Source organism: Miniopterus natalensis, chromosome 3 (genome assembly GCF_054644295.1).
Source record: "Miniopterus natalensis isolate mMinNat1 chromosome 3, mMinNat1.hap1, whole genome shotgun sequence".
NCBI lineage: Eukaryota > Metazoa > Chordata > Mammalia > Chiroptera > Miniopteridae > Miniopterus > Miniopterus natalensis.
In genome coordinates, this window is record NC_142083.1 from 59399261 (window position 1) to 59415616 (window position 16356).

Consider the following 16356-nt stretch of genomic DNA (forward strand, 5'->3'; position numbering starts at 1 on the left):
GATAAAAAGCTAACCTTGCTTAAATACTATTCTTCTCTGAAAACTTTCTGTAACCTATTGTAAAAGAGAAACAATAAGCTCAGCATTGATATAGTGAAACTACATTAAAAACATATGTGAAACATAAAATATATGTAATCAGAAACATTTTTAGATAATACCCAAATTTTATATTTAAATAGTCAAAAAATGTATTTCCCACTTGTTATGGTAAAGCCTTTATCTCACCAAATGTTTATAAGATGTTATGCTGTTTTAAAAGTATTATAAATAATTGTTTTTAAAAATCTATCTACAGAGAGAAACTGTGAAGAAAGAATTGAATGAGCATATACCCAACACACTGGAACAATAAAATTTTTCTATGGTTTAATGGAGGTAATATTGGCTAAGAAAGAAAAAAATATTAAAGGGGAGTCTAAAACAAATTGAGATGAAAGAATAAAATACCAGTCCATTAAAAAAACAAGATGATGAATATGCCTCAAATTTCTCTCTCATTTAGATAGTAAGATCTCTGATTCACATGTGGCCCACCCTCCTTTGAGATACACAAGTCAAATCGGTTCATAATAAAGAAGCAGTAGAGATTTATTTCCACATCAAAGCTAGAAAAGCAAAAAAAACAAGGGTACAGGAAAATAGAAAATTTAATGTTATGTACATAAAAACGTTGCAAATGATATTTGATGATAAAAGTCACAAAATGTGCTCAGAATTAATATAGCTGATGTTTAGACACTTAATTGCGTGCTAACTACAAAAAAAAAGCACATTATGAGTGGGGGAGCGGGTTGGGGAGATAAAAAGCAAGCATGGCATAATGTTGAAACAAGATGATGTGTAGATGGGGTTTCTTGTACTCTATAGAAATTTGTCTGCAAATTTTCATGGTAAAACTTTTAAAGTATTTCCTTTTCTTTGCAATCATTTGTTGAAGAATTGTTTACAATAATAAAGCACAAAACTCTTAAGCACACATTGCAGTTCAATGAATTTTTACACAGGTATACATCTGAATAAATACCACCTAGTTCAAGACATTAAACACTAACTTCAGAAGGTTTTCACTTGCCCCTTCCAAGTCATTAACTCCTCCCAACCCACAGGCAACCACTTTTCCTGACTTCTATTACCCCACATTAGATTTTCCTATTTTATACTTCATACAAGTGGTATCATACAGTATTCTACTTTTGCTCAACAAAGTATTTCTGAGATTCATTCATGTTGTTATAGACATCTTTGTACATGGTTTTTATGTTTTGTTTTACCTTTCTTGGGTACATATGACCTGGAATCACAGTATAGGGTTATGTTTAGCTATAACAGGTACTGCTAGTTTTCCAAAGTGGCTGAAACAATTTACATTCCCACCAGCAATATAGAAGAGCATCAGTTGTTTCACATCCTTGGCAACACTTGTATTGTCAGTCTCTAATTTCGGCCATTCTGGTAGGGGTGTGATGGTTCTGCATTGTGACATTTCCCTGATAAGTAATAATGTAGAGCACCTTTACCTATGCGTATTGGCCTCTTGGGTATCTTCCTTTGTGAAGAATCTGCTCACTTTTTTGCATATTTTAAAAATTGGGTTGCTTGTGCCTTTTCCCTTTTGATTTGTAAGTTACTTGTATTTTCTGGATACAAGACCTTCATCAGATTTATTATGAATGTATTCTTGTAGTATGTGGCTTGCTTTTTCCCTTTCTGAATGACATCTTGATGAATAGAAATTCTTAATATTATGTATTCTAACATCAATTTTATATTCTAAGAAATTTTTGCCTACCACAAGGTAAATATATTCTCCTAGGTTTTCTTCTAGAAGCTTGATAATTTTAGCTTTTATATCTAGATCTATTATCCAACTCAAGTGAACTTTTAAATATAGTATGTTCTTTTTTTCAGATATAGATATCCAGTTTACCTAACAGTTTATTAAAAATAAATGCTTTCCCTTAACATCAGTAGAGCTTTTGTCATAAACCAAGAAACCACATATGTGAAGGTGTATAGTTTCTAGACACTCTATTCTTCCTAGGTCTTTTTGTCTCTCTTGTTCTAATACAGCCATTTTCAACCTTTTTAATCTCATGGAACACATAAACTAATTACTAAAATTCTGCAGCACACCAAAAAATGTATTTTTGCCAATTTGACAAAAAAAAAGGGCATAATTTTGATTCATTCACACCAGGTGGCTATTGTTGTGTTGGCTGCTGTAATTTTTTAATTTGACAATCTAAAGGGAAAAAAGAGAGGTCAGTGCCTCTAACTAACTAGTCAGTTACTGCATGTTTTAAAAATTCTTGCAGCACATCAGTATGCCACTGCACACCACCTGAAAACTGTTTTAATACAAACTGTCTTAATATTACTTCATAAAAAGTCTTGACAGCTGAGACATTTACATTTTTATATAAATTTTGGAATCTCTTTGACCAAAATAATAAATTCTGGGATTTTTACTGACACTATAGTTCAACTTGGGGAAAACTGATATTTTAATAATACTGAGTTTCCTACTACATAAATATGGAATAATTCTCCATTTGTTTAAGTATTTTAAAATGTTTCTTAGCACTGTTTTATAATTTTCAGTGTAAAAGTTTTGCCCAAGTTTTATTAGATTTATTCTTAGGTATCTTACATATTTTCATGCTATTCTAAATGTACTTTTCTAATTTTATTTCATATTCTTTTGGTTGTATTATAATCAAAAACAAAGACCAGACTTGAATATCCCCTGAACAGAAAAAGCCAGTCTGAGTCATATGAGCAAACATTAATTTAGCTTGTTTTGCAAGGCTAAATGGACCTGGGTAATTTTCTGCTTATGATGATCCCTGACTTATAACAGTCTGACTTACAATTTATTGACTTTATGATGGGGTGAACACAATATGCATTCAGTAGAAACCTTACTTTGAATTTTGATCCTTTCCCTGGCTAGCAGTATGATACTCTTGTGATGCTGGGCAGCAGCAGCAGTGAGCTGCAGCTCCCAGTCAGGCACAGGATCACAAGGGCAAACAACCAATACTTTACAGTGTACTCCGTTGCATTTTTTTTGGATACTGCAGTCAATAAATGACATGAGATATTCAACATTTAATTATAAAATAGGCTGTTAGAAGATTTTGCCCAACTGTAGGTTAATGTAAGTGCATTTAATATAGGCTAGGCTAAGTAGGTGTATTAAATGCATTTTTGACTTACAATATTTTCAATTTACAGTGGGTTTATCAGGACACAACCTAATCATAAGTCAAGGAGCATCTATATTGTAACCAATAACTTTCTCACTAAATAAGCTGCTTTATAACAATATGCCCCTGAGCCTAATTCCATGTTTTGATTTGAGTGCTCCTGGTTTACAAATTTCTTCTTGGTGTGTACACAATAACTTTTACTAATTACTACTACTTCAGTGATTTATTAGTTTTACTTCTGTTATTTCTGAACTTTTGACAGTTCATGGCATCAGATGTGGGACCCAAAGGTCTCCAGTGACTCCAAGATATCAAATGGGCAAACACGTGCTGGCACCCACAGATCCCACTGAGCTCACTGCTTTCTCATCAATCCTGGACTTGGAGACTAAGTCTCTCTTGGGTCCAAGTCTACTGTCTAGGTTTTGAGCTCTCTGGCTTTACTGTGCATACCTGTATTTTGTTTGTGGAAGCTTCTTGGTAAGTCACCCTATTCTGTTCAAAAGGAGGAAAACATGATTTCCTGTGTTTTAGGCCAGTTGTTGGAAAACAGGGCCCCTCATAATTAAGACATCTTCAGAAATCAAAAGACAAAGATGAGTTCTACCTGTCAATGGACCAACATCTTGTGCCTTTTGGAAAATGGGTTATTTTTGGAACTGTAGAGGCCACTCTGGATAACATTTAACTTAGACAAGTCCACCTTAAGGGGCACCCTTAAAAGAGAAATTCTGAACCACTATGAAACAATGAAATGCATTCTTTGAACAGAAGCCTCTGAAAGACAAAATGACTCCAAAAACATCTCTGAAAGGATCCTTTTACAGCGTGCAGATAAAAAATCTACTAAAGCACTGGCCATCTGAGCAAGTAACCTTAACTTAGTTCATTTGCCAGAAACACAATTTGTATCCAATAACTTTTGAGTTTTACACATGAGACATGGATAAACATTTCAAAACAAAAGCAGTAAGATCTGTTTATGTCTTTCTGAATGTTTTGTCTGTGTTATACATTTTTCCGTCTCCAAATGGTATTGCCAAAATGAATTTGTAAAAAGCTCTATTTGTCTTTAAAAAAGTGTTTTATAAAGCAAGTATACTCTCAGAATTATAGAAATTAATCCAAATGTTTTTTAAGTTCACATGATCTAAGATAACTTTAAGATCATAACACTGAACTGAAAGTAAAAAATTTTTAAACTTTAATGGAAAACTGATTTGATTCATTAAGCTATTAACCCAAGGTGAAGCAAAACAAGAATTACATTAACACTAAATAAAATAATAAAGATGGTTATAATTTCTATGACTTCATTTAAAATATTGCTAGTTCTTTAATATCTTGTTTCCAGATTTAAAGGGCTCCCTTTTCCTCTATTTTATACCATCTATACAACTTACAGCAATTTGATAAAGTGTACCTTTGTTAACAAAAGTTGAAAAACTTACCTTTTTCTCCCTACCTGATCCCTCCAGAATTCAGAAACTCTTATTAAATATTCCTATTTTTTACAATATATGTATTTGCATAAATTCAATAAAAATCTGTTCTCCTTATAACAGGACACAACTGAACAAGTCCTCAGCTTGGCTTTCTAGCCCTGAGAAGTTTTTGAAAGTTCAATCTGAAATTCTTTATGAAAAGTTGCAGCAAAGCAGACTTAGAAGAGCCTAATATGGTCAGCCACTATTCCTTTGTCACTTAGGTAAATAATCAAGCCAAATTTATTAAAACTAGACTTCATTTTGGACACAAATTAGTCTCATTATAGTCATCTTTTATAGAAATGGGAATGATTATAAAAAGAAAAATTATATTTCAGTAATATACCTTTGTGGACATCAGATTCTGTACTGTTGTCTTTGAGGTTGTTTTCTACCTGTAAACTGGAATGGATCCTGAATTCTTCCAGTTTCCTCCAATATTTGGCTAGAACTTTCACTCACTATGATATTAGCTGTGGATTTTTTGTTGATAGTCTTAAAAAATTAAGGATGTTTCCTTTGATTCCTAATTTGAGAAGGATTTTTAACACAAACAAATGTTGAATTTTGTCAAATGATTTCTCTGTATCTACAGTGATGATCTTATGGTTCTTCTACATTGTTCTGTTAAAGTAGATTACATTGAATATTTTAAAAACATTAAACCAATCTTGCATTCCTGGTATAAGTCTGTGATATAGTACCCTTTTTACATATCACTGAATTATTTCTGTAGGTATGGTCATGAAAAATATTAGCATACAATTTCTTTTCTTTGTCATGTTCTTGTCAGGTTTTCCTATCAGCATTATCCTAAAATCATAAAATATCCTGGAAAATGTTTTTTCTCCCCCCCTTTTCTATTTTCAGAACAGTCTGCGTAAAACTGACATCATAACTTAGTTAAATGTTTAGAAGATTTACCAGTGAAGCCATCTGGGCCTGGGATTTTCTTTGTGGAAAAGTTCTATGATTAATTCAAATTGTTTAACAGACATTGGACAACTCAGATTTTCAATTTTTTCATGTCTGTTTTGATAAATTGTGTTTTTTAAGGATTATGATCTCTCATTTAAATTATCAAATGTATTAATATAAAGTTGTTCGTAATTTCCTTTTATTAACAATATCTATAGAATCTGCAGTGATGCCCCCCTTTTCATTCCTGGTATTGGTAATTTGTGTCTTCTCCCATTTTTTTGTTCATCAGTTCGTTATAAATTTATTATTTTTAAAAAGTCCTCTCAACAAACTGACAATAAAATTTTTCTATTTCATTGATTTCTATTTTTACATTTACTATTTCTTTCTCTTTCATTGAGTTTGATTTGTTTCTCCCTTTCAGTTTGGAGTATATACTACCAACTTTCAACCTTTCGTCTTTACTAATACATGCGTATAAAACTATAAAAACCTTAAGGTTTTTTGTATTGATGAACTGACCCACTTATTCTATTTTCCTCTTCATCACTTAAATACTTCTTTTGCCTTGTCTATCTTGTACAATGTTAATAGAACCACATAAACTTTCTTTTGATGAGTGTTTGCAGACAATATTTATTCCATCTTTTTACTTTCATCCTATCTGAGCCTTTACATTTAAAGTATTTTTTTTTTCTATAAAGAGAATATAGTTGGATCTCACTTATTTTTAAAGCCCAATAATATTTGTATTTTCACTGAAGCATTTAATCCATTTAAATTGAACATAATTACCAATGTACATGGGTTTAAGTATCATCTTATTTTCATTTTTCTTATCGGTTCTTTGTTCCTTTATTCTTCCTTTCTTGATTTCTTTGGTACAATTCCATTTTATCTACTAGCTTATTTGATATACCTTTTAGCGTCATTCTTTTAATAGTTCCCATAGAAATTACAAAGTGTATCCTTCCTGAATGCTGGATGTGATTTTCTAGAGGCTCTGGATAATTTACTTCCCTCTAAAGAGCGTTTAAGTGTCCTTCTGTCAGGTAATTATATTGCAGGTAAAGATGAAGAGTATAGAATCTCTGAGAATTGCAGAAACATACAGGCTCTTGTCCACAGATCTCTACTGGGTGCTGAAAAGATTAGAAACAGGTTGGGAGACTAAAGAAGCCATTTTTCAGTGGCAGAAGTAAGAGAGTGACTGCAAATGTAGGAAACGAATGAAACCCTATCTAAATCATAACCCCTACTTAAAAAAAAAAAAAAGGCACTGATCCACTGAGAGGAGGGCAGCAATCACTTTCCTCCATTGTGACTAGGGGCTAGCTAAAAGAAAAAGGGCCTTTACTCCTAGGGTAGGGTTAAGAAACAGATCAAAGATTTCAAGAATGAAAACAAAATTGAAAGAAATAAAGAACGCATTAACATAGATGGAGATTGTATTTTATAGGCTCATAAAAAGACCAGTCAAGGAAAGTATAAATGAGCTTCAAGACAGGTCATGAGAAATTACCCAAACTGAATTACAAAGTAATTTTTAAAAAATCTGTGTGTGAGAATCAACAGAACAAAGCCTCCAAGAATTGTGGAAATGTAGCAAATGAAGTACCACCTGTGTAACTGGAATCCCACAAGAAAAGAGTAAGTGGTACATAAGATCTATTAGATGAAAAATGCTGAGAATTTTCTAAATGTGAATAAAAGATCAAACCATAAATCTAAGAAACTCAGTGGTGAACCACAAAAATCAGGATAAATACAAAACACACACACACACACACACACACACACACACACACACACACACACACGACAAATCATATTCAACCTACTATAAAAACCCAACAATAAAGGCAACATTTTGATGCAGAAAGAGGAATAAAGAATTACAACTTCTTGTCAGAAACAACGTAAGCCAAAGAGTATATAATGGCATCCTTAAAGTGATAACGTGTGAGAAAAACACTGTAAACAAGAATTCTGTATCCAGCAAAATATCTTTCAAAAGAAAAGGTAAAATAAAGTATTGTAAGCCAATCCAAGAAACTTTGTTACCAGTAGATCTGAACTGCAAAGTTCTTCAGGCAGAAAGAACAAATACTTGATTCTATAAAAAAGTGAAGAACTCTAAAGATAATTAAAGTGAAGGTAAATGTAAATTTTTTTTTCTTATTTTTAGTCATTTCAAACCAGAACTATGTAAAGTAGCACTGTCTGACAGAATTTTGTGAGACAGAAATATTCTACATCTTAGTTTTAGTTAAAACTAAAAGCTACATGTAACTAAAACTTGAAAAATGGCTACCACAATAGAGATAGTCACACTGACTAGTGACTAAGATACTAGACAGTGCAGGTCTAAAGCAAACGTAACAGCAAGCTATTATATATTTATGGCATGGCACAAGTAAAAGCAAAATGTATGACAATAATAGTGCCAAAGATTACAGTAAAGATAAATTGAAAATATGCTGCTGTAGGGCTCTGACACTATAAAAAATGGTATTACATTGCTTGAATATAGACTGGAATTAAAGATGCATAATGTGAACCATACAGAAACAAAATAATCAAAATAAGTAGTGAAGGTAAAATAAAGATGAAATGGTCACAAAACATAGAGCAAATGGGTTAAATAGAAAACTAGTAAGATGGTAGATTTAAATCCAATCACATCAATAATTACACTAAACATAAATGGTTTAAAAAACCGAATTAAAAAGCCAGATTGTCAGGATGGATTAAAAAAGTGAGCTGTCTACAGCAAACCCACTTTAAATATAAAGGCATAAATTCAAAATAAAAAGATACATCATGTAAAAGCTAACTGAAAGACAGGTGTTGTGGAAATATTAATATCAGATAAAGTAGACTGCAGAAGAAGAAATACTCCCTAAGATAAAGAGGAATATTATATAATGACAAATGAGTCAATTCACCAAGGAGATACACAATCTTAAATATATATGCACCTAACAACAGAGGTTCAAAATACATGACGCAAAACCTGTTAAAACAAAAAGGAGAAATAAATATGCCATTATACTTGGAGACTTAAACTCCTCCTGTGGTGATCAACAAAACAAGTAGAAAGAATCTCAGTAAGGAAGCAGACAACCTAATAAGCACCATCAATCAACCTGACATGACAATTAGAGCATATTTAATATAAAATATTGAAATTAATCTTTAATATGGAATACAGAAGTTATAGGATACTCCACCCAAAAGCAGAATACACATTATTTGGAAGTGCACACAGAACATTGACCAAGTCTAACCATATTCTAGGCCATAAAAAAACCTTCGAAGAGCTTAAGAGAAATTATATAATCGATATTATCCATTTTCAACAAAATTAAACATAGAAATCAATTACAGAAATTAGGTAAAATCATCAAATATTTGGAAATTAAATAACATACTTGTAAATAACACATAAGTCAAAGTGAAAGTCACATAAGAACTTAGAAAATATTAAAATAACAAAATTGGTGAGAAGTGCTAAGAAGGAAAAGCAAGTCTCAAATCAATGGCCTAAACTTACACCTTAAGGAATTACAATAGAGTAGATTTAAGCCCAAAGCATACAAAAAGAAATAGTAAAGAGCAGAAATCAATGAAATTAAAAACGTAAAAAGCAATAAAAAAAAACACTGGATCTTTGGAAAAACTAATTAAAAATTTTTGATAAACCTGAAAACACATTAATAAAGACAAAAGAGAGGACACATTGTCAGTATCAGTAATGGAAGAAAGGATATCACTACAAGTGCCACAGACATTACAAGGATAATAAAGAAACAACTTTTTGGCAATGAATAGATGAAATAGATATATTCTTTGAAAGGCAAACTGTTAAAGCTCACCCTAATGAGTAAAGGCAACTCATATAGTCAAAGACTGAAAGCTTTCAAAAAAAGGTAACCCTAATCATCCTATACCCATTAAAAGAAATTAAATTTATCCTTTAAAACCAAGGAGATGGCAATTCAATTCCCAGTCAGGGCACATGCCCAGGTTGTGGGCTCAATCCTCAGTCGGGGGCGTGGTAGGAGGCAGCCGATCAATGACAACTCTCTCATCATTGATGTTTCTATCTCTCTCCCCCCCTTTCCCTTCCTCTCTCTGAAATCAAGAAAGATATATTTAAAGTAAATAAATAAAACCTTCCGACAAAGAAAACTCTAGGCCCATATGGGTTAGTTTTGCAAATTCTAATGAATATTTATGAAACAAATATTAAGCCTATCTAAAATTTTTCAGAAAGTACAAGAAGAAACACTTTCCAACTCTATGAGGCCAGCATTATCCTGATACAAAAATATATAAAAAAGCATCTTTCATGAACAGATATAAAAAAGTATTCAACAAAATATTAGCAAATGGAATCCACTAATATATGAAAATGACAATACATCATGCCCAAGGGTGGTATACCTAGAAAATGCAAGTTAACATTTGAAAACAAATCAATGTATTTCAACTTATTAGCTGATCAAAGAAGATAATCCACATGATCACTTCAACAAACACAGCAAGAAAATCTGAGCAAACTCAATGTCCACTCATAATAAAAACTCTCAGCAATCTAGGAACGGAATGGGAACATCCTTACCTTGATAAAAGGCCTATTACACTTAATGTAACACTATACGTAATAACTTCACAAAAGGCCCTTTATACTTAAAGACTGAAAGCTTTCCTCTCAAGATCAGGAATAAGACAAAAATATCTTGCTCTCACCACTCCTGTTTAATACCAGGCTGGAGATCCTAGCCAAAAAAATAAGGTGGGGGGAGGGTGAAATATATATACAAACAAAGTGAAAATGAAATAAAACTGTACTTTATTTGCAAATGACATCATTATTTACATGGGAAAATGCCAAAGAAACTATGAAAAAAAAAAACACCTTACTAGATTAAGTGAATTTAGCAAGGTTGCCAGATTCAAGGTACACAAAAACAATTGTATGTCTGCATACTATCTATCAATGAACAACTGATACTAAATTTTAAGGAAAAACACCTTACTAGATTAAGTGAATTTAGCAAGGTTGCCAGATTCAAGGTATACAAAAACAATTGTATGTCTGCATACTATCTATCAATGAACAACTGATACTAAATTTTAAGGAAATTATCATTTACACTGGTATCACAAGTGATAAAATACCTGGATATAAATCTAACAAAAATGAGATTTTTTCAGCATACACCTATATGCTGAAACTACAAAATGCTGATGAAAGAAATCAAAGAAGATTTAAATAAATAGAGATATCTCCTGTGGTCATTAATTGGAAGACTCAATATTAAGATATCAATTCTTTCCAAACTGATCAATGCTTTCAATACAATCTAAATGAAAATCCCCTCAGTACTTTTTGTAGAAATCAAATCACTTCTAAAAAATTTATGGAACAGCAAAGGAGCTAAAATAGCCAAAATGATTCTGAAAAAGAATAAAGTTGGAGGACTCACATTACCTTATTTCAATACTTACTAGAAAGCAACAATGACTATGACAGTGTGGTACTGGCAAAGTGATAGGTACAAAGATCAAAGGAATACTCCAGAAACAGACTCACGTATATGGTCAATTCAGTTTTGACTAAGTTAATTCAGTGAGTAAAGGAAAGTGTTTCCAACAAATGATGCTAGAACTCGGAAAGTGAGCCTTGACCTCTATCTCACACCATATAAAAAAATGAACTCAAATGGATGATACACCTTGACAGTAAAGCAAGAACTGTAAAATTTGTAGAAGAAAACGTAAGAGGAAATCTGCACAACTTTTCACTGTGGAAACTTAACATAGAAACACAAACAATAAAAGAAAAAACTGACCATTTAAATGTCATCAAAATGAAAAGTTCTTCTATTTTAAAAAGTTAGGAAAATACAAAAGTAAGCTTTAGATTGCAATGTGTGTATATGTGTCTGTGTGGGATAAAGCACCTGTATAATAAATGTACAAAGAATTCTTACAACTCAGTAAGACAAACACACCAATCTTTAAAAACGGTGAAATATTTGAACAGATACTTCACAAAGGGAGACATACAAATGACCCATAAACTTCTGAGTAAATTCTTGGTGTTATTTATCAGATAAATGCAAATTACAGTTACAGTGTGACACTACCACATACCCATTAGGGGGGCAAAAATTAAGAAGACTGAAAGACAAGTGTTGATGATACAGAGCAACTGGAACTGTAAAATGGGAAACAGTTTGGCAGGTTCTTATAGTTAAACATTCACTTACCATACAATCCAACAAACCTATTTCTAGGTATTTACCCAAGAGAAATGAAAACATATGTTTACACAAAAACTCATGAATGAATATTCATAGAAGCTTTATTTATTAATAACAGCATCAAACTGGAAATAATCCAAATATCCATAAATAAGTGAAATGGTCAACAAACTGTAATAAATTAATATACCATTGACTCCGCAGTAAAAAGTTGTGAACCCGTTAAGCACAAATCATGGATGTTCCTCAAAAACATCAAGCTGAGAGAAAAAAGGTAAGATGCAAAAGAGTACTTATTACTATTACATTACTCCATTTATATGAAATGCTAGACAAATGAAACCAATTTATAGTGAGAAAAAGAGGACAAATGGTTTCCTGGGGCCTAGGGTGCAAATGTGACTTAATGCAAAAGAGAAGGAAACTTTTGGGGATAACAGAACTATTCTAGATCTTGAATACTGTAATGGAAATATTTTACTACTGACTGTGGTGGTGATGATACAGTTGTAAACATTTGTCAAAACACATTGAGCTGTACATTTTAAATATACACTTTTACATATATTCAATACATAAATTATTCTCAATATAGTTGATTCTTTATAAAGGGGATCTCTTGGGAAAATATTAACCAGGGAACGTTAGTGATGCCCTTAGGTAACTACTCAAAAGACGTCAAAAACATCAGTAAAATTCAATGCCCATTTATGATTTGTAAAAATGTCATCAGAAATGAACTACAATAACATCATCTTGGAAAGCCAAGAATAGAAGAAAATATTTTAATGTAATATTCTCTAAGCAAACATCATAATTGATGCTAAAACATCAGAAGCATTTCCCTTAAAGTCAGACACAAAACCAAGTTTTTAGCTATCACTGCTATTAATCAACATTACATAGGCCATAAAATAGGCAGAGTAGTGAGTTATAAAAATTGAATAGAACGCCACAAAGCTGTGAATATTTTCAGAAGATCAACTCAAAAAAGTGATCTGATACATGATAAACAAAACAAAAAATTCAAAAGCTTACCTATAACCATAAAAAAATAAAATGTTACTGAAAATTCCATGCACCAGAGCAATCAAATCAAAAAACAGTTGGAACTATAGGAAGGAATGTAATAAATACGGAAAAAAGAAAACTATATAAAACTTTCCCTAAGAATATAAAGATGATGTGAATAAAATAGAATGATACCATACATACATACATTTCTGAGGGAAGAAGACTCGATATTATAAAGGTCAGTTCACTCCAAATTAATCTAAAATTTCAATATAACCTTATTCAAAATACTTAAAGATTTTTATTTCATTTACAAGTTTAGTCTAAAGTTCATCTGGAGAAGAAATGCATAAAAAACAGTAATGAGTAACTTTGAAAAGAATAGTGGTTATTAAATGGAAGAAAAGGTTATTAAAATTTAAAGTATGCCTACCCTTTAACCCGGCAATTTCATTTCTAGGAACCATGCTCCAGAAATAATCAGATACAGACAGTGGAAGTTACCTGAACAGTTGACTGAAAGTACAACTAGAGGAAGTGGGAGGAGAACCTTATATTCTCCCATACTGTGTGTGTTTTTAAAATTTAGAAAGATTAAAGTTTGTAATTAAAAACATCAATAAATTTAAGTTAGCTTTAAAGAAAGCATTATTTGTGCTATCAAAAAAACCTAATTAATTTAAATGTCTTTCAGTAAGGGTCATGGTTAAATAAATCCTAGTCCAATCAAACTAATGAAATATTACTTTGCCTTTTTAAAAAAAGTATTAGGGAGACCTATATGTAACAAGATACCCAAGATATATAATTAAGTAAAGAAAGCAAGTGATGTATCAATGTGTCTGGTATACCATCTTACCCAACAACTTTACATGTATGTATATGTGTTTAAAAGTGCAATTAGAAAGACGCACATAAACAGTTAACTCTCCACATTGAAATGGGACTGGGGAATTAAAAGAAATGTTCACAGTTCACCTAATCATTCTTTTTCTATATTGCTGAATTTTACATCAAGCTTACATGTCTGCAGTTAATTTTCAAAAAACAAAGGCATTGCATATAAAAAAAGGCATGAATTTCATAAGGCAATTTAAAAATTGAAAAAATGGCTCAAACGTTTATTTCTGTTCATGTTTACATACTCTTCAAATGATCTGGTCTTCAGCAGAGGTGACTGCCATTTTAAAAATGTTAACTGATCAAATAGTTCATGATAAAAACAACCTATGAGGCCTTTTTAAAAAATCGTAAACTTCACAGCATCAGCAGATTGACAGCAGTGCTTATGAGTATGTACTAATAATAATAATTCCTGGAGAGGGGCATCTCCTAAATAGATTCTTCTTCCTCCCTGCAAAAAGGCTATCTCCTCCCCTGTTCTTTAACTTGGACTGAGAGGCTTTACGCTCACCATTTTGAACGTGCGCAAAATGATTAAAAGCTGTAATCTTAGGGAGGCCTCCAGTGAAGGTGCCTCTGCCAGAGGCGTGTTCTGACCTGACATCTTTCGTGGGGAGAAGCATTGATGAAATGGTGCTAATATCGGGACAAGAACGACTGCGGGCCCGAGCCTCGGTGATAATCGGGGAAAATGCAAATACGGCAGCAGAGCGACGGCAACGGACGGTTTTTCGGGAGAGGGGGGCAGCAGGCCTATGGCGCAGGATGGGTCAGCTCTGCGCTGGGTGACTGGAAATGGGCAGGGAAGGTGGGTGGGGGTGTTAGTGACAGGAAACTCATACAGTGCAGAGTGCGGGGCGAAGGCGGCGGGTCCTTGGCCACGGCACCAAGGACAGCAGAAGAGGCAGCAGAAAAAGCGGACGGCGGAGACCCCCGATATCGATCGATGTCATCCGCCCGGACGCGAGCGCGGCGCCGGGACCCAGCTGGACAGGGCCCAGGCGGCGAAGCAGGCCTCTCACCAGCTATCAACCCCACCCACCATGGCCGGCGCAGCGGACCCGAGACAGGCCCCGCTCCCTCTAGAGGGAAATTACGAGAGGGAGGAGGTAAAGGCAGCAATTTCCTCGCCCGACCCTCACATACCCGACATCAGAACAAGCCAGATTTAAAAAAAAAAAAAAAAAAAAAAGCCCCTCACCGAAGTGTGCAGCGGCTCCGGAGCGAGAACAGCGCTCGATCCTCCACCCGCCACCACCGCCTTCTTCTCCGCCTCCGACTCCTCCCCCGACCAACGCGCAGCGGCAGGTGGCGGCGCCCGGGGCGGCGGCGACGGCGGCGGAAGCAGAGGCGGCGGCGGCGGGTCCCGCCCCTTGCGCCGCGATAGAGGCAAAGGGGGGGAGGGCACGCAAACCCCGCCCCCAAGGCAGCACTGACCAGTAGGCTTACAGAGCTTCTGCGGGGGGGAAAATCCACATATCCAATCGCAACCTGAGGAGTGGGCTCATGTCAATGGTTGGGACGTGGCAGAAAAAGGGAAAAAGTACTGAGACCGTCTCCGCACCGGGTCCTCCCTGCTCGGTCAGGGGGGATTCTGAGATTGGCCGGAGACAGGAAGGACGACGCTGCTCCGCGGCCGCCCCGCCCCGTCGGGCCCGCCCCCGCTCGCTGCAGCACGGCGACGCTCGGGGCGGGGCGCGGCGCGGCGGGGCGCGGGGCTGAGCCGCACTGCCTTTTGTGGGTACGGCTGGGAGAAGAGGGCGGGGTCTCGGGGAGGGGAAGGGGTGTGTAGAGCGCAGGGCAGGCCTGGCGCAGCTAGGTTTTCGGAAATTAGCACAGCGACAACCAAAATGGATGCATTAGAAGTCAATCCTGGTTCGGCTGGAAACCTGACTGACAAGGTTGAGGTCTCCTGGCCTGACGTTCGCTCCGGTGCGGTTCAGATACGAGGGGTACGGGGCACAAGAAAAAACTAGACGGAGGAAGGGCGCGTTCGCCCGGCCTGAGTCTGCGCCCTACACCGTTCCTTCTCCCCCCACCCCCACCCCGTAGTCAGACGCTTGCCCCTCACGTTTCTGACTCTGTTGGGGCGGGTGACAGGGGAGGCCTGCGGCCCCTCTTCCGAGCCTTGGCCCCACCAGAGCCTTCCAATTTGGGGGGGGATCGGTTGTCAGGCTGCGAAGTAACAGCTCCCATCACGTGCAACTAAAATAAATACTACAGCTGTAGTCCCTGAACACTTTGCTTAATTTAAACTCGGCTAACAGTTCAGTTAATCGTGTCAGTGATGCTACGTTGTGTCTTCCTTCCGCGCTCGCCCTGATTTTACATCCTGAACGTGTCCCCTTCTCTCATTCCAGCCCCGCTCTCCTGCCGTCCTATTCCCAACCCCCTCCACCTGCCTCCCCACGCGAGCCCAGAGCCCAGGGTACATTTATTGCAACCCCCCCGTCCCCCCCCCCCCCACCAAGAATTAAAAACCCTACTACTTGTGCTGTTCCTGGCAACTGCAAAATCTCTTGCCAGTGAACGAAACTAATT

The 16356-nt window shown here is 35.5% G+C and overlaps 1 protein-coding gene across 1 annotated transcript in view; it reads right to left on the reverse strand.

Annotated features, from left to right (window-relative positions):
• PJA2 (praja ring finger ubiquitin ligase 2) overlaps window positions 1-15160 on the reverse strand; it is a 60165-nt gene extending 45005 nt beyond the window's left edge. Inside the window, exon 1 of the mRNA XM_087815482.1 lies at window positions 15017-15160. The gene's annotated coding sequence lies outside the window, so the exon portion shown is untranslated. The remainder of the gene's footprint in view (window positions 1-15016) is intronic.
• Between the last annotated feature and the right edge of the window lie 1196 nt (window positions 15161-16356).